General features: G+C 43.5%; 1 long non-coding RNA gene and 1 pseudogene across 1 annotated transcript; one reads left to right on the plus strand and one right to left on the minus strand.

Moving 5' to 3' along the window:
* The first annotated feature begins 7,521 nt into the window (after positions 1 to 7,521).
* LOC142775420 (uncharacterized) lies at positions 7,522 to 8,532 on the plus strand (annotated as a pseudogene).
* Positions 8,533 to 11,693: 3,161 nt separating this feature from the next.
* Positions 11,694 to 17,442, minus strand: LOC142777338 (uncharacterized). The gene is made up of 4 exons (XR_012888040.1): positions 17,319 to 17,442; positions 17,031 to 17,104; positions 15,966 to 16,022; positions 11,694 to 15,283 (listed from the first exon to the last, which is right to left on the minus strand). It is a non-coding gene; the product is annotated as an uncharacterized LOC142777338 (long non-coding RNA).
* Between the last annotated feature and the right edge of the window lie 1,223 nt (positions 17,443 to 18,665).

Here is an 18,665-nt window from a genome sequence, read left to right on the forward strand (position 1 = left end):
TATCCGGAAATAATAAAACTACAGTTTTTCTCAATGTCCATTTTACCATTGCCAATGAGAAAATATTTAGGAAAGCACTTGCCCTAAAAAAAAGAGTAGAAATGAACGATCCTCTGGACAGAGAATCGCCGCATCAAAGCCCGCAAGTCTGAAGACAGCAGGGTCTTTTGGATTAATGTGGAATCTGATCTCAGCATATTCACTTGACGTTGACAACTTCGCTTTGTCTTTTTCCATTCCATAGCTTTCGGCTAGCATCATGTCCTTGCTTCCTTTCGAGGAAACTAAATCTTTGCTTGCTAATTCTACTTGTTCATTGCTGCACATCAATGCGCGTAGCTTGCCGAAAAACTATGACAACATTATTGCTTTTACTGACTCGCCATGTAATTCCTTTTCACTTTTATGTGATGCTGAAACATGGCTAGGATCTCGCGATGGCAATCTGTATGGATTTAGATCGTATAACTCTGAATATTGCCACCGTGATTCGGGTTGCTACGGTGGCTCAGCTACCTTTATATCATCTCAAATACAAAAACAAACGCAGTTCTGACCGATCTTTAAATGTTCGGAACTACAAATCAGTATGAATAGAAGCTCACTTTCCCACTTCTGGTAATCTGAATGAAGTGATTATTGCGTGCATTGACCAATCTCCATCTCCATCTACTCCGCATATTTTACACAATCTAACTGCTTCACTGAACATCGTCAATGCTGAAAATAGGCAAGTTGTTCGGGTTGGTGACATCAATATTAACCTAATGGATACCGATAATAGCAGTCCCATAGCATATAGTGATTGCTTTTTTGGCTTCGGGCTTGAGTCCTTATTCTCATCTCCTACTAAATTCTCCCACACTGGAACTAATACTCTCATTGACCACGTAATAGGTAATTTATCACCAACGTCAACCACAGGAGTCATTGATGTGCCAACTACTGATCATCTTCCCGTATTTCTAAGTCTCGCTGTAATACTCCTCGCCATAACGCGTGACACTTCAACCTTCAATCAGGAAAACTTCATCAAGGATATTCAGGGCACTGACTGGACTTCCATTGGCAGCTTGAAAAATCCCGAGGACGCACTAGGCAATCTCTGCTCCCTATTTCTTAAAATTGTGTATGCAAATACTAAAACAAGTAAATGCAAGAAATTATTTAAGGCTCGCCGCAATTCCTGGTTCATGCGACGCTTGTTAATGAGTATGCGAAAAAAAGATGACCTTTATAGGAAAACTAAAAGTCAGCCATCGGATATTGATCTGAGATATACATTTAAAAATATAATAACATGTTGAATAATCTTCTCAAACAATCAAAACGGCTTTACTATGAAAAAGAAATTTGTAAGGGAAAAAATGACCCCAAAAATGGAAACTTTTTCATGACTTTTTCAACGAACCTCGGGTTAGTAATATAGTTGAGAAAATTAAGTATGAACAGCAAATCTGTACTAAGTCGTCTGACACAGCTGAGTCTTTTAGTAATTACTTCTACGAAATCTATAAGGACCGACCTACAGCATCTTCATGCTCCTCTACCCGCTGTACCCATTTATCATTTTTCTTTTTCCTGTAACTACAGATGAAGTATATCTATAATCCTGAGTCTAAGAAAATGTAGTGCTGGGCTTGACAACATGTCGGCGTTTCAATTGAAGCTTGCTGCTCTAGATATTTTGGAAGTACAAATTGATATATAGTTAATGTCGTTTTTGAACTTCACACATTTCTGAGCTCACTAATAAAAGCTAAGTTAATCCCAGTACACAAAAAAGATGAAACAATAGATGGCCGTAATTATCACCCTATCTCTATTTTGTCCTCTACCAGCAAACTTGCTGAAAAATTATTTTTGAAACGTATTAACAAGTACCTCAACAAGTTTCAGTTACTATAATCCTCTCAATTTGGTTTCCGTGCTGGTAGCTCTATAAATTTAGCATTGCTATCATTAACTGGTTTCTTGAAATTTTCGATCGACAAAGGTAATTTTCAGGGTCAGTTTTTGTCGATTTCATGATAACCTTTGACACCATCAGTCATAATATTTTATTTAGCTAGTTATAATCCTTAGGTATCACTAGTTCATGCTTAACATTCATAAAGAATTACCTACTTGATCGTGAACTATGAGTGCGCATAGAGAGCGCGAATTGTAGCGTTAAAATAATAAATCAAGCAGTTCCACAGGGTTGAATTCCTGGGTCCTTACTGTTTTGTATGTATGCAAGAGATGTGCCTAGCTGCCTTATTGATTCTAACGCTATTATTTACGGTGACGATACGACTATTTCTATGTCGTATATATCACTAACGATTCTGATCGATAAGCTGATCAACAAGCTAATCAATCACGTTAAATGGTGTTGTATGAACAACTTAATTTTAAACCCTCTAAAGACTCAGTTCATGATTTTTAAAACATTTTAAAAAGTGCTTCCTTTTATACCACAGGTGTCTATTGACCATCACTTCATTCCTGCATCTGATGGTGTGTATTTTTTAAGCATAAAATTACACTCGTATTTGAAGTTCAAGATTCATATATTTTATGTTAAACAAAAAGCAGGATTTGTATAAGATCACTAATTACATTTTGTTCATTTTTTCACTTGAAGCCTTATTATCTTTATACTTTGCCTTCATACATAGTCACATCACCTACGTCATTACTTCATGAGGCAACACTTATAACACTCATCTTTCATTCGTACAGCACATTATGAAGCAGGCCATTCACATTATTACAAGCAGTTAATTTTAGTTAACTGCCATTCCCTTAACTTGGACCACGCAATCTCACGTGCCTCCATTCGCATCGATTCACTCCGATCCGAACTTTTATAACCTTACAAATATTCACCTCGATGCACTCAGACACACACAACTACAGTAGTAGCACACAGTTGGGCTCACTTATACTCATGAGGGGCATCCTGTCAGGATGAGTACGATCCAGTTCATTCATAGTGAGTTTACGGACATAAGTATTGCACTGGGAAATGCTGGTCGACGTTAAGCTGTTCTATGCCGGATGCAAGGTTGGCTCATGTCTGATGCCCTAACAGTGTCTGTAGAGCAGTGTATAGCTCTGTTTGCATCAGATTTTATTAGCCCTCTCAAAAACGACCTATAAAGAGTTGTATTTAAGCGCGTCAAATTTACGTCAGGAGAATTATGTCAAGGCACCCATAATCTGAATGTGTAATGTGCCGCTAAATACCGGCGCACAAAAGAAGGCACGGACGACGTCACGGGCAGCAAACTATGCATTCATGTCTCTCACCAGCTATACACTCTGAAAAGTTTTGAGGAATAACGGCGCAGTTACCCCCGAAAAGGCTTCTTCCTCCTCCTAAAGACGGAAGGCGCGCTAAAGATTGCACACGGCAAGGGGGTGCACTTTCCTCCTTGTGCAGTAAAGCGCTCGCTTTTTGGAGAAACTGCAGGAATGTTCGCGGCGTGTTCAAACGACCCATCAGTGCCCACACAAGCCTATTTCCTTTCAGACGGTGCCGTAGCGTTGTGTGGTGTGGTGCTTAGTGTACGCGCATGCTGACTGAGAGGTCATGTGTTTGAATCCCGTGTTTGCTGCAAATTCGCCGAAATTTATTTTTGAATGTGATGCTTGCACATCGATTGTAGATCTAATAAAATGCCAGCACGCACTTCGAAAGGCTGGCAAAGCCAACTAAAATATTTTTTTTTGGTAAATGTTACTCCGTGGAGGAGTAACCACGAGAGCGTGCTTAATTCTTTGAAGTTACTCCCAAATTGGTGCAACGGGTGTGGCAAGTTAGATACTCCTCTAAAAGAGCAACCTCACTACCCTTTTTTCTCCTTTAATTCTTAGAGTGCAGGCAACGAACAAGTTTTGCTTGATAATCTCTTGCAACAAAAATATAGTCAATATATAGTATTACCTGCGGTTTCACGTGTCAAAACTGCAATCTGATTGTGAGGTATACGCTGTAGTGAAAGAGTCCGGGAACTTAGACGATATCTGGTGTTCTTCAACGTGCAGTGACATTGTACAGCAGGTGAGCCTCTAGTCTTTCACCTTAATCGAAATTTGACTGCCGCTGCCAAAATTGAACTCGTGACTTACTGGTCAGCAGCCGAGCCTTGTAACCGCTACCCTACCGCAGCGGACAAAAAGTAGTCATAATATTTTTATTTGGGTATTGTACAGCAATAATTTTTATAAAATTACAATTAAATACATGTGTTTCGAAGTAGTTCATGTTCTGGCTTGAAGCAAATAGAGAATCATGTCTAAGGTTAGAAACTTCACTCACTCACAGGTACGAAAATGAACTATACAGCAAACTCATCACCAAGTATAGACGTTTTCACTGTTTGCAAACATAGGGCGTGTAGGGCTCCCAGTTTTGCGTGCCAGCGCGGCCTATTGTAGCTTTGGCGGGGAACGAAGAACTTAGCGAGCACACCCTTATTTTCAGCACATTTCTCCTGAGTCCTGACTGACCAAACATTTGAAATATATTTTTTCTAAGCTACACAATATTAAAACAGTTACCTATAACAGTTATAACAGTTAGCTATAACATTATAACAGTTAGCTATGGCAGTTAGTTAACACTTTATTTTACTTGAAAACTGAGAAATGGGTTTTCGTTACTCTGGCACAAATTGAAAAAGAAACTTTTGGCTTCGATTTTAAAAACTAATAATAGAAGTGATCGGAAGTTTCGTGGGACGCAACACGTACTGTTGCTATTGTAATTTTGAAACCAGCTGAAAAGGCGAACATGGCTGGAAGTGTGACATGTGACAAAGAGCATTTAACAAAATGTCTGAGTGGCGCAAAAGATGTATTCGAAAGCAGCAATGAAAAAAAAAACGGCTCGAGCAACTACTGAAAGAGTCAAGACAGAATAAGCAAGGATGCAATTTAGGATAATTCGATGGGAAGCGCATTGCTGTATGAAGCAAGCCCGGTCGCCTTGGCCCGCATATATTTAAAGAGGAATTCAGTAAAAAAGACAACTGCACACGCGCAGGGAAGTCAAAGAAAGAATGGAGCATGTTTTAATTTAATGTGACGATAATCACCTGGTTGCATGTGTGCATTCGTTGCAGTCATCAAAGATCACATGAAGGCGAAATGTGTCTTCTTGTGTATTTCTCAATCGATTTTATTAATTCCTCTGCCCTATGAAATATTTTTGTACTCAGCGTAATTTTGCACTGCCTCTGGAATCGGAGCCATTGCAAGCTTCCTTAACCTCACGTGTTCATGAGATCGGCTTATCTACTACCAAGTGACGGTTTCGTGTGATGATGTCATCATTTGACGCCAAATTATGTGATGTGCCAGTTGATTGATTTGTGGGGTTTAACGCCCCAAAACCACCATATGATTATGAAGACGCCGTAGTGGAGGGCTCCGGAAATTTCGACCACCTGGGGGTTTTTTATCGTGCCCCCAAATCTGAGCACACGGGCCTACAACGTTTCCGCCTCCATCGGAAATGAAGCCGCTGCAGCCGGGATTCGAAACCGCGACCTGCGGGTCAGCAGCCGAGTAGCCCGTATAGTCTACATGTATTGCTGATCTATCATGAGTGAAGTGCGGTAATTATCTGACGCCTTATAAGAACATCGTATAACCACCCTGATACCCCACGCTATAGCCAAAAAATTTCGAAATTACCCCGCAAGTAGAGCACTTACCTTATTTGGTTGGAAAGCCTGGCGATTATATGCAACAGTACACAAAATGAAGTTCAGTGAAGGTAGATTAATCATGCAGGCTGACCTATCTCTGATTTTTATTCATAATACACCTCACTCTCTGTCTCTCCATTCAGCCAAACCTAGACGTGTCTTGTTATTTCTTACCCAGATACATGCACGACTAGAAGAAGCAAAAATGTGTGGAAAATGTTTGATCCTCCGTTTCTACTCCCGGCATAAAATTAAGCTATTCTATCTTTCCATATTTGTATTTCCTACGGGTGCCTCGAGTACTGTGTAGAGAAGAGAAATTCCCAGCATTTCCACCGAAATATTATGTAAACACTGGATTAAAACTTTTAGTGGCGTCAAAACTGTAGCAACAAAAAGTGAATAGGTGCAGGAAGTGTTAATTGCAGCAAACACAAGAAAGGCAGCTCGAGCTCATGCCTCGTGCAGGGCTGGCGATGTGGCTGCAGCGCTAGGTGTATTTCTTTTCACAGCAGAATTGGTATACTTCAGAAGTACAGAAAGCCGAACTAGTTGGAAATACGTTTTAAAACGGGGCAAAAATTTAACACGTTAACAATTATAAATAAACGCGAGTTGAAAGTTTTCGCCCATGCCGTCGTCTTGCTGTGTCCACGCGTTTCTTTAGCTGTTTTACAAAACTGGTGTACTTGTTACTAACTACTTTGGTATTTCAGTGTCTTAATATTTTTAAAAATGCCTACCTAAAGACCACCTTAAGAGTAAGAGTTTTCCAGCGAACTGGTTAACATTACAGTTATTTAATCAATCAATCACACACGTAGTACAGTGTACTGTACATTTTGATCATACATCCAGAGATATGTGGGCAGGGTTGGTTAAAAGACTATTTCAAGTCTGATAAGGAGCCGTAATCCACCCCAGTCATTGAACCACTCAAGGAGCAGCAATGTATTCCTAATGAACAAAAAAATGGAAGATCCCACAAACAGTGGGAATTCACTATATACGAAGCATGAATGAGGAAGGTTGATGTGGCACAATAAAATCAGCACAATTCTACGAGGCGGACGTAAATTATGCCGTACATAGTGTGATGGCACTCATGTTTAAACGTGTCATTTACCTTCGTCGTCTATTAACGTCAAGTGATACCATAATTTCTATATGTGAAGCTAGCGAAATGGCCGTGAGCATGATATAAGCGTAGAATGTAGCCATGCTTTACATTACACGCATGCCATGATTATCATGCTTGGTCGTGTCATTTATCTTCGCATCCATTCACGTCACGTAATACCAAATTTGGTATATGTGAAGCTAGCGAAACGGCCGTGAGCGCATCATGAGTGTGACATGTCGTCATGTTGTTACGTGACATGCATGTCATAGTTATCATGTTTGCACCGGTCGCATACCTTCATCATCCTTTCACGCCACGTAATACCAATGTGGTGAGCGTCGGAACACGTGCCTCCGCACCCCCATGTAACATCAACTATGTTCCCTCAACTTTACTCTGTGTGTTATCTCTTACACTGAGGTTTTGTATATACGTAAAACATCCTCCCATGTACGCTTTCCTCCTCCTCCCTTTCCTTCTCCCTCTCGCGGTGGTGGCCCGCACTCACGTGCCGCAATAGCTTGGCAGACGGAGAATAAACAATCATACCGCACGGACGTCTTGTCCCGCAGTCAGTCAGGCTGCCACATGCCCTCTACAATTGGTGACCCGGTTTTATTAAACGCACCTAAGTAACGTAGACCAGCGTCTCTCACGACTGACAAAGATTGTACACCAACGCATGGATCTTCCAAAATGTACAATCAAGTTCATACACTCACCCTAAACGAAACGACGCCAGAGACCGATTCATCTAGTGAGGCCGTCTCCACCATCACTTGCCGTCTTTCGCCATACTGGGAACGCAACCCTGCTGTGTGGTTTCTGCAAGTGGAATCTCAGTTCCAGCAATCAAGAATCACCTCGCAACTGCGGCAATTTCATCACGTGGTCAGCGCACTCCCCTGAACAGCTGCAGAAAAAGTAGTCGACATAATTACCTTGTTTCGCAACAATTCCCAGGCAAGACCATACGACCAGCTCAAGGCAGCCCTCCTAGAAAAGACCACTGCGTCGGAGAGAACCAAAATACAGCAGCTACTCTTCGCCGAGGAGCTCGGTTATCGACGTCCAAGCCAGTTTTTGTGGCGAATGACGCAGCTTCACGGCACTAGTGTGAGAACTATGGACACTACAGTGCTACGTGAACTTTTTCTCCAGCGACTGCCTTCCCAGGTCCAAATGGTACTTGCTACAGCCACAGGCATGGATTTGATGTCACTGGCTACGCCAGCCGATAAAATTATGGAGGTGGCGACTCATACTTTCTTAGTCGCCTTTACCAGTACACCCACGCAATCAACATCACCGACAACTCCTGCCACCCCTGCTCAGCCAGTTAACCTGCACTCACTACCATTGGCCCCTCCGATGTTGACCGCCTTTGTGCTCGACTGGAATATCTCATCGCGGCAGCAACTCACCCAGAGCTATCCGCACATCGTGAGCGCCGACATCATCGTTCTTCGACGCCCAATCGTCGCATATGAGAGCGAAGTGACTCTCAAAGTCTACGAATGTGTTTTTACCATCGCCGTTTTGGTGCAAATGCTCGCCACTGCCATTGGCCTTGCACATGGCCGGAAAACTCAACAGCCGACCACTAGCGGTGACGAGCGGTCAGCGCCAAGAAAAATGTCGCGTTTTCCACATCTTCGACTGAACTACCAGACAGAAATTTCTGATCAACACAGGAGCCCAAGTTAGTGTCCTCAAAGCCACAAAAGCAGAATGCACCTCTACTGTACCGTTTCACCTCAAAGCTGTCAACAAAACACACATTCCCGTGTACAAGCAACGCTCTGTAACACTCAACTTGAGACTTCTAATAATCTTCCGCTGGGTGTTTTTGGTCGCTGATGTTGGTTCTGCAATATTTGGTGTTGACGTTTTAAACCAACATGGACTCCTCATCAATGTCAAGAGAAAGCGCTTAATAGACCCCGCAACTAAACTCTCCATGCACGGACTCACAGTGCACGCAACTACAGATATGCACTCTCATGGTCCACAGTTGCCAAAGGGCCATTTGCAGCCCTCCTATCAGAGTTTCCTCAGCCAACATCACCATCGAACTGGACCCAACCAGTATGCCACAACATTCGGCATCACATGGTCACATCAGGACTATCTGTGTTCTCTCGACTACGACGTCTAGCTTCAGAAAACTAAGGTGGCTCGTTCCGAATTCAAAAATATGCTGGAACTCGGCATCATCAGACGCTCTTCTAGTAGCAGGGTATTTCTCCTTCTTCTTGGCTCCAAGAAGTCTGGGGATTGGAGGCCTTGCGGGGATTACCAGTCTCTGAGTACCAACATCGTTACGGACCGGTACATGCCTTTCGTATTCGCATACGTTGATGACATAAAAGTCACTAGTTCGCCACTCCCCAAAAAACTTGCACCCCCTGCGCCAACCCTTCAAAAGCCTCTCCGAAAATGGCGTAATCATCAACACGGAAAAGAGCCAATTCGGACAAGTCCTCGAATTCCTCGGTCATTACTTGGACATCAACGACATCCGTCCACTTCTTCACAAAGTGCAAGGCATCATCGAGTTCCCAAACCATCGTCAATCACAAAGCTCCGCAAGTTTCTTGTGTTACATTTACCGCCACTTTATCAGAAACGGCGCCACGTGGCTGGAACCCTTAGACCGCATAGTTTGCGCCAAGCACTCGGCCAAAGCACTACACTGAATCAGTGCTGCGGATGGCGCAATTGATGCCATCAAGAGTGCCTTGGCGAAAGCCACTCTACTCACCCACACACAGCCCGATGGCCCGCTGGCACTCATGACTGACGCTTCCAACACAGCGCAAGGAGCAGTTATACATCAGAAGGTCAATGGTGCATGGCAACCATTTGCATTCTTCTCAAAACACATGACTCTTACTCAAACACGATACAGAGTTGCAGTCGGGAACTTCTCGCCATCTACCTGGCAGTACGTCACTTTCGCCACCTACTCGAAGGCAGAGCGTTCACACTTTTCACAGATCCCAAGCCACTCACCTATTCAATAGGCCGTACTGCATCACTCTATACGCCACAGGAAGTGAGAAAACTAGCTTCTTCTCAGAATTCCAGATGGACATCCGGCACATCAGCGGCGTGGACAACACTCCTGCTGAGGCACTTAGCCGCATGGACGCTGTCACGCGCAGTCGTTCAAAAACGTCCGTTTCGTCGTCCTATCCCATTGATCATTACGTGAGCTTGCAAGGGCACAAACAGACGACACAGACCTATCTCACCTACGGAATACGCAAACATCACCGAAGCTGAATACAGTCAGTATTGAAAGCTTGCCAGTCATTTGAGATACCTTTACGGGCACACAGAAACCGTATTTGCCTATCGCTTTCCGTAAGAAAATCTTCGATTCTTTCGACAACCTTTCACACTCTGGAATTCGTGCAACTCAAAGACTGATCAAATCTCTCTTCGTCTGGTACCGAATGATTGCTGACATTCGAGACTTGGTATGTGCGTGCGCACCCTGTCAGCGTGCCAAAGAACATCGTTACCCAGCACCCCCCTTTACCGTTTTCTGCAGACTGATCAACATTTCGCAGTGGTCCACAACGACATTGTTGGCCCCTTTCCTCCTTGTCAAGGTTACCGGTATTTATTGACTTGTGTTGACCGCTTCACACGAGGGCCGGAGGCTACGCCTATCCCTGCAGTATCAGAGCAGCTACAGTGGCCGATGCTTTCATCTCTACTTGAATGGTGCGATTCGGCTGCTCCACAACAAGCGTCACCGACCGCGGCCGCCAGTTTGAGTCATTGCTTTTCGAGGAACTCCTCAAGCTGCTGGAAGTGGCGCGACTGCAAACTGTCTCTTACCATCCACAAAAAACGGGATCTAGAATGTTTCCATCGTCACCTGAAAGCAGCGTTTACAGCACACGGTCCCACGGCCAAGTGGCTCTTCGGCTCTTCGGCTCACGCTGCTGGGAATCAAGTCTGCGTTCAAGGAAGTCCTTTCGTGCACCAGTGCCAAGCTTGTTTATGGAGCCACTCTTCGTTTACCGACAGATTTCTTCGACACCACTAAACCCGACTATTCGCTCACACCAAGCGAGTAAGTTGACAAACTGCGTGATATCTTTCGAAACCTTCGACCACAGCCAACGTGAGCAAGCCACTCATGGAGTGTTTACGTGACTCCAGACCTCGACAAAGCGACGCATGTCTTCGTGCGCTAAGGCTCCGTGCGCCGTCCCCTGCAACCCCATTATTGCGGGCTCTTCTCCGTACTCGCACGCCGTTCCTCAACTTTCATCATGGACCTTAATGTAAACCGCGATGCAGTCACACTCGAGCGGCTGAAGCCAGCATACAAAGACGGCCCAGCTTCTTGCATATCAGCATCTGCTACGTGTCCCCTTACAGCGCCTGCAGATCTTTACGACTAACATCACGGCTAGGTCAGCTGGTGTACCCCTCAGGTAATCGACAATCGCGCCATTAGCGCCAAATTGTACCCTGGTGTTTGGTAGGCCAAATTGTGAACCTAAAAAAATTAATAAAAATTGCTGATGCTGCTATGGCAACGCTTTTGTTGATGGGAGAAGAGGAAACACCGAGCTGCTCGTCGTCTGCTACGCGCTAGGTGAGTGCGCTACTACCTTGTGAGGCACAAACAGAAAAAAACATCGCTTACATGTTTTTTTTTTTTCAAGTTGTGTGGCTTCCGCATATATTGTTTTCGACCCTCCAGCTTTCGGGTGCTAATTTTCTCAGAATTTCACTATCCCAAAATATTTGTTTGGAAATATTTCTCATTTGAATACCCGTGAGCCAGCAAGTTTTAAAGTGTGAAAGTCTTGTTTGAGCAAGAAAATAAGAGTAGCCAGAAATTGTGGTTTAGTCAGTTTTTTTTATTAGCAAGGTATTGCAAACGATAAAACTCAATACAGGCCACCATAGCTCAAAGCTGTACATCTCGTACAATAAATACAAATGTCGGCATTCTGCGTCGGTTACACAAACATATTAGGATTCTCGACACAATTCATTGTATACAGGATTCACAACGTTCATTGGTTGTACACAATACGATTCCCCAGAAACGATGGCTTATAGTAACACGTTCGGCAATAATGAACTGATAATGCAGTGTACACGACCAGCACATCGAGCCCAGCACTACCAGCTCCCTTTTTTTTCTATGAAAGTTGCTAGTCGAAACAACCTTCTAGAGCAAGCGAGTTTCCTACATAACTCAGCTTGTGCTAATGCACCGTTACATGTTGAGCAAATTCTATATAAATGTTAGCACTTTACTGTTTCTCAATACAATGCGTAATACCTCGTTCAAAGCAGTAGCATTGATAACAGGGCAATATATTACAGAACTGTACACCAGTATATTGCCCTTATTCCTCGCAATTCGTAATGCACACATTTTTATTACTGTTTATACATGAGTATCTTAATCCTACAACAACAAACACCAAATGTCACCCTGAAGACAGAGCTTTCCATCGAGAACAAATAAATGTAGTATAGGCAAGTGTCGATGGTTAATCATCATTCGAAATTGGGCGAGAACAGAGTGATGCCCAAAGGTATGATGGAACTCACACCTTCTAGACATGGAGAAATGTTCACAAAAGCGATCGTGTTGCGCAGGTCTCGTCGCGTTGTTGTCGTCAGCGGCCGCACAGGATGACGCGGAGGAAATTCAGATCAACTGCATTTAATGAATCAGCATGTACACATAAAACGGTTCTATCCTGACCGGTTTACAAGACAGTCATCTAATATGCCTGAATCGTATAAAGTATACTGTTTTTTAAAGAGCTCCTAAGCACAGCTTCGTGGGTCATGTTGGAAGCGTAGGACAAATCTGAACTGTACTAATAGTTTAGTGATTGGTTGAAGGTAATTTGTCATTTGACTTTCGAAGACGCCTTAACAAACTTGAGAAAGCCCCTAAGCTTTGCTGGTGCACTTGCTTGTGGCACAGCGGGCTTTCTTGACTTACTAAAATATTTCTGGCTTTTATAGAAGAAGCTTCTTCCTCCTCATTTTGTTTTGAAACGAAAGTATTCATGGCAAGAATGCCGAGTTGCATTAGTTATTTTGCAACTTGACCACATCAAGTTTAAGGTCACAAATTTTGTGTAACGCAACAGTGCCTTTCAACGCACCCACGTGATCTATGAATGTCTGTATAAAGACAATATCTTGCACGCTGTATGCGCCGACTTCAAAATGCGCTCAAGCGTCTTGTAAAGACAACCTACTCTAGAGACTGCCCAAAGAACCGCTGCACCTACAAAAGTTTTAAGCTCTTGATAGGACAATTTTTCCTATTTTTGAAGCTCCTGAAGCTTTCCTTTTGCAGCGGACTTTTTTCACGCTGTGTAATGAGGGCCTGATTTATGTCACTTACGTGCAGCATAAGCCGTGCATAGCAAAACGGCCGCAGAAAGTCCAAGCGGCACTTTTCAGAGCAAAAGATTTCTTTGGGCAGACTGCTGTTTAGCTTATCTTTCAGCACAGTAGTTACGCGGCACAAATACGCGACTATGTATTCCACAAAACATTTCTCCATGTACTTCACTACCTTATAAAAAAAACAACAGAAGGCGGCAACGAATCGGCAAAAAGACCACCTTCTTTACGATGAGACTGAAGCATGGCTAACGTTTGGTGGGAACCTAAGAATGCCTAATCCCCACTCATTAGGAATGACTCAAAGATGCAATCTGCTGGCCTATTCTCAAGGAATTGCTGCGTTATGCCACCCACAAAGCGCAACAATGCTTTCTCCTCCGTGATATCAAGAAGGTCCTCACCATAGGTCTCGCTTGGGAAAAGTGTTTTCGTTATCACAGCCTGATGAGCTCGAGGCTCACCTGTACTAAGGTACTAAGGTCAACCTTGCAAGAAAGTACGAATCGACAACTTCGTGATTCCCGTGCGACGACAGGTTTGACCGTTTCCTAACGAAAATGTGTTTCAACGCAGCGATAAATTTACACACATTCAGATGTTCATTGCAGCCATGCTTCTGCATCAAAGTGCCGAATAGGTTCTCCAGCAAGTCTTGCTGCAGGCAACGAGTCAGGAGGCAAGTCAAGTTAAAGTTTTAAGAAGGCCTCCCCACACCATAAGGACGGCCTGTATGGTGACTAGCCAGCCACTGATGGTGTGCGGCTGTATAGGGCTGTGAAATCTCCAGCACAATATTAATTTGATTGCCTCTTGTAAAAACACCAGGTGCTCTAGGTGGCTCTTAGAGCATAATTCATTTTGGCAGGAGTACTAGCAGTGGCAGTTTTTCTACTGAGGCAATCAAATAGCTTGACCATCTGTTCAATGAAATCTGCAGCAGATTTGGCAGTCGCAGGTAGCTTCACAAGAGCAATCATGACTGACATAGCTACCGACACAGACTCGCTCAGGATTTGCGCCGCGAACTTTACCTTCGCGCAGTTGAAAAACCTCTGCAAATATGCTCCAATGTTAATTTTCTCACCAATTTTACTCTAAGTGGGCCAGAGCACTCGAACAGTTCGCAAATGTAGCTCCAGTTCACAATTTCGGTGCCAATAAAAAGTTTGTGAAGGGCTCGAAGACTATTTCTTGTGCACTTCAATAGGTGTGGAGTGTCGGAGAAGAAATAAACTTTGTGTGCGTTCACTTGAAAATACGGATTTTGTGTTGTGGCTGCGAATGCATCAAATACTTTATTATTACTTGGCCCTTGATCGCACACCACGGCTTTGACATACAGCTCGCATTCTGCAAGTTGCGCTATCAAGGCTAGTAGCAGTTTCTGGATCTTTTCCGCACGCAGAGCAGTTTTCACAACAGAGAACGTGGCTGGCATCACCCACGATTGCGAGATTCCAGAAAGGAGTGCTGCAAAGGCTACATTTGTCACCGCTGCTCTCCTCTTTGAGCCGTCATCTGAAAATCCAGCGACTACGTAATGTTTTGTCTCATACTGTGAATTTGGTCTCACTGACGTTTCGTCAAATGCAATTACGCGTGCCTGATCTTCTATTGGCCTATTTCTGCTGCATGTTTAGAATGTCTATTTGATTAGAAATAATTCCGGGTGTCATTGGCATTTCAGATAACCACTTTCGAAGGGACATTAGTGATGACAAAGCGAACGCTTCAGTGAGTTGGCGGTAAGAACTTGGTCCATGAAAATACATATTCAAAGCGAATTCCTTCACCTCTCAAGACCACCTCCTTCGCTTCCTCTTGCGACAATGGAGTGCCACTTGGCTACCCAAGAGTTTGCATAACTCAGGACTCACATTAAGCTTTAACTTGTCGAGCGCTTACCGTGTAGTAATTTTTCAGCGGCTTTTTATCCTTGCTGACTTCCTATACCTTTGCGCATCATTATTTAGTCGCTTGATGACGTCGGCGTTCATCGGTCAATACACCTTCGTGTTTGAGCCTCGGTGAGATGGTATGAAAACTGTAAAGAGAGATGCATAGAATTTAATTTGTCTCTGAGTCAGCATATGTACACAGGGCGAGCACAGCGTCCTCTCTATAAGCAAGTGTCACGCACTTTGGTAATGGGAATTTCGTTGGCGACAGATGAAGATGAATTATCATCGCTCTATAATATTGATGAACTTATTAAAAGTCTTTGACATACAAAATCCTTGAATTTTGTGAGTGGTTGAGCTACCTTGTAGAATTTTCCGCTTATTTAGATTGATAGTTGTGGTTATCAAAACCTGTGTTAAACTTAACAGTGCTTCATAATATTACATCTTACATTAATTATTGATTAATAAGCAATTTCGGCATGAAACCCAACCAAATCGCACAAATATTTACACTGCTAAAATTTTTGCGGTTCATGTATGTCCTTCTGAATAAGTATTAACATCTCTTTTCAAACAAACTCTGCTTTGCAGGTTCCTCCTACAAAGCACTCTTAGACTCGTAACTTTCTTGTGGTAAATATTAAAAAAACAAAATGTTGTCACTTCATATGTTGTCTTCCATTCTGTGGCACCCAGAATAAAGCAGCCTTCTGGGATCGCCCACTAAAGGCATCCAAATAGCAAAAATTCAGTAAAGCTCGTAGTACGCAAGAAAAACATTGCATTTATTGATATTTACCTTTACTTTTAGCGCACACTTACCTCGACCAAGGTGAGATGGTGATTCAGGGGAGGCTTAGCTGGCTGTTGTGAGACCGCCTTCCGGAAACAAAAGAAAAAAGAGTGGCAATTAAGTTCGCATATTTTAAAGACGGTCAGCACGTTTTCCGTAAAATGGCGTTTTCTGACCCAAAGGGTTCAGCTGCGATTGTACATCTGTGCATGACTTCTACTAAAATATTCCTCTAAGAGACAGTAAGCATTGCTCGAAGTTTTATTGCTGTTGTACATTCACGTAACATATCGACCGTAGGTGCTGTGTTATTTGCTGGCTCAGATTATTGTTGTATTGCAGAGGTGTTTTCTATTTACTTTCACTTTAACATTTTGTACACTGCCCCAAGAGGTAATTAGGTCCAAAAAATGAAAAGCTGCTGTCTACCGGCACGTGCAAACCTACTCCTGTAAAATTTCTATCATACAGCACCAATCAAATTCATGAATATCATCGCAGCACGTACGCAAGACTTGGCTTTGTCGTATTGCATTGTGCGGTTTTACGGACATGAAACGTGCGTGAGGCACGGCATAATAAGCAAATGCGAACTATTTCGACCACCTGAAGTGTGCACGAACTTCGCCCTTATCAAAACGCGATTTAATCCCGCAACATTGTGTTTTCCATTGTAACATCGTGTCCGATACGTGACAACAGCGGGTGATTGATGTATTGTTTACAGCAAGGCCAAGAGCGCTGCTTCTTCTTACGAGCGTGAATTCTGTCGTTGTCAACAGAAAATATTCTCCTCTTTCACTGCTCGAAGAAGCTGGAAGATATTCGCATCGTTAGGTACACGAGCAGTTTAGAACACCCTTCACCACGCATAATCTTTCAACAGATTAAAAACAAACAAAAAGTACGCAATTCTCTGGTGCACACTGAAAAATTTTGCTGCGAAAGGTCATGCGAAGCCGTGGCAGATGACATAAAAAAAAGCGCTTGTTGTAGTTCACTTTTGCGCCGTACCCTGTACACTTGTTTTACACAAAGCAAGCACACCTGCCCGTTCCTTAATGCCCAAAATCAACAAGCCGGCCTGTGCATACCTGCAATCTGGGCTATGCTCTTTTGGACAGGTCGTCTTAAGCCGCAGCAACCGTGACTTCTGCCAGGGAGGTTCCTTGAAGATAGTGTAGATACCAGTCCCGTTTAAGTAGGTGGCGAAGGAAGGCGATTCTACATTTAGGTGGTAGCATGAAATACAATGTAAAGTACACACGCTTTGAAGTCATGCGTATCTATGGAACGTTAATTATGCATCAAGCGATAGGGTGCGCGAAATGGAACTACAATACCGCACATATTTGCAACCGCTAATAAATTGTTTTTCCTACCATCATCAATCGGGGATCCTACTTCCACTGCAACAGTGGGAACAGCCATCTTCATGAGCTGTGTTTTGGCCGGTTTCGCAAAGGCACTTTAGGCGAAGTGGTCGGAGCAAAGGCGGAAGCCGTTGTACATTGGCGCCTGTGTGATTCCTCCATGGTCTGCCCTTTCCGTGTATTTCCGCCATATAACACACCTTTAAAATGCAACCAATAACAGAATGGAAATAAAAAAACATGTTAAAGCGACACAAATAAAGAAGGTGCGAAAAAGGGCGAAAACAATGTTTCATAAGTTCAAAAGCGAAGCGCAGCTCGGCCTTAGCGCAGGTAACACGGACTTCTCTTAACCCGAAATACAAGCAGTCACTGCTACGTAAATAAATTTGGGGGCTGTGTCTTAAACGTTGAAATGTGGTAATGTCACTACAAGCTACTGGTCATCGGAATGCTCTAAAACCGAACTAGTTGAAGCAAAATTTCTATCTGCATGTCAGCTGGCATATATCGGCTCCAGATAAACTGCCCACAAGAGCTTTACATGCTTACAACATCACCGACAAATGCACAGTGCCAATAGTAAAAAAGGAGGTTCACTGTGAAGCAACAACAGATACATTTCGGTTAACCCTGCAGCTGTTTTGATAAGGACAGCGCTTGCTTTTTCGTACCGAACGAAAAGTACATGTGGGTACCTGTCGTCCACTGGGAAGCGGAAAAATTTCACTGCGCTGTTTTCCCGAGTTATTGCACCACAAACAGGCGCAGCACGCCTTGTATTCTTTTCCACCTTTCATCGACATTTTGAGCGTGTTCGCACTCACAAACATCGAAAATTTTACCTTCAAAGCACTCTCAAAATTTCCCACGTGCGCAGGGAAAACGGCAGTACCAAACGAGCGGAATGGTAGACGAGAAAAGAGCGACAGCACCGCCCGTTGGGGCAGAGAATTCTGAGTCTGGATAAATATATTGGGTGTTAAGAAAAGAAAACAGTCAAAAACAAATTTTATTTCTACACAAAATTGCGTAACTATACTTTATTATGCGAAAGTTGGGATGAAAAGGCCACATATAAAAAGTCACTGACTTTTTGCTTCCTACCAAAACAATGACGGAGGCCTTATTTCCAATGCCGAAACTAGTCGAAGGGTCCGGCCCCTGCCAGCACGAAGTACCTCCGGCTCGCCGCATTCATTCACTAGAGCTAACTGATGTGTCACTTTGGCTTCCTCTCTCAAGTGGGCGGGGGGGGGGGGGAGGAACCCTGTGGTGTGCGTTGGAACACGCGCTATGTGCCCTCAACTTTACTCTGTGTGCTATCTCTCACACAGTGCTTTTGTTTATACGTAA

This window comes from Rhipicephalus microplus, chromosome X (genome assembly GCF_043290135.1).
Source record: "Rhipicephalus microplus isolate Deutch F79 chromosome X, USDA_Rmic, whole genome shotgun sequence".
Classification (NCBI taxonomy): domain Eukaryota; kingdom Metazoa; phylum Arthropoda; class Arachnida; order Ixodida; family Ixodidae; genus Rhipicephalus; species Rhipicephalus microplus.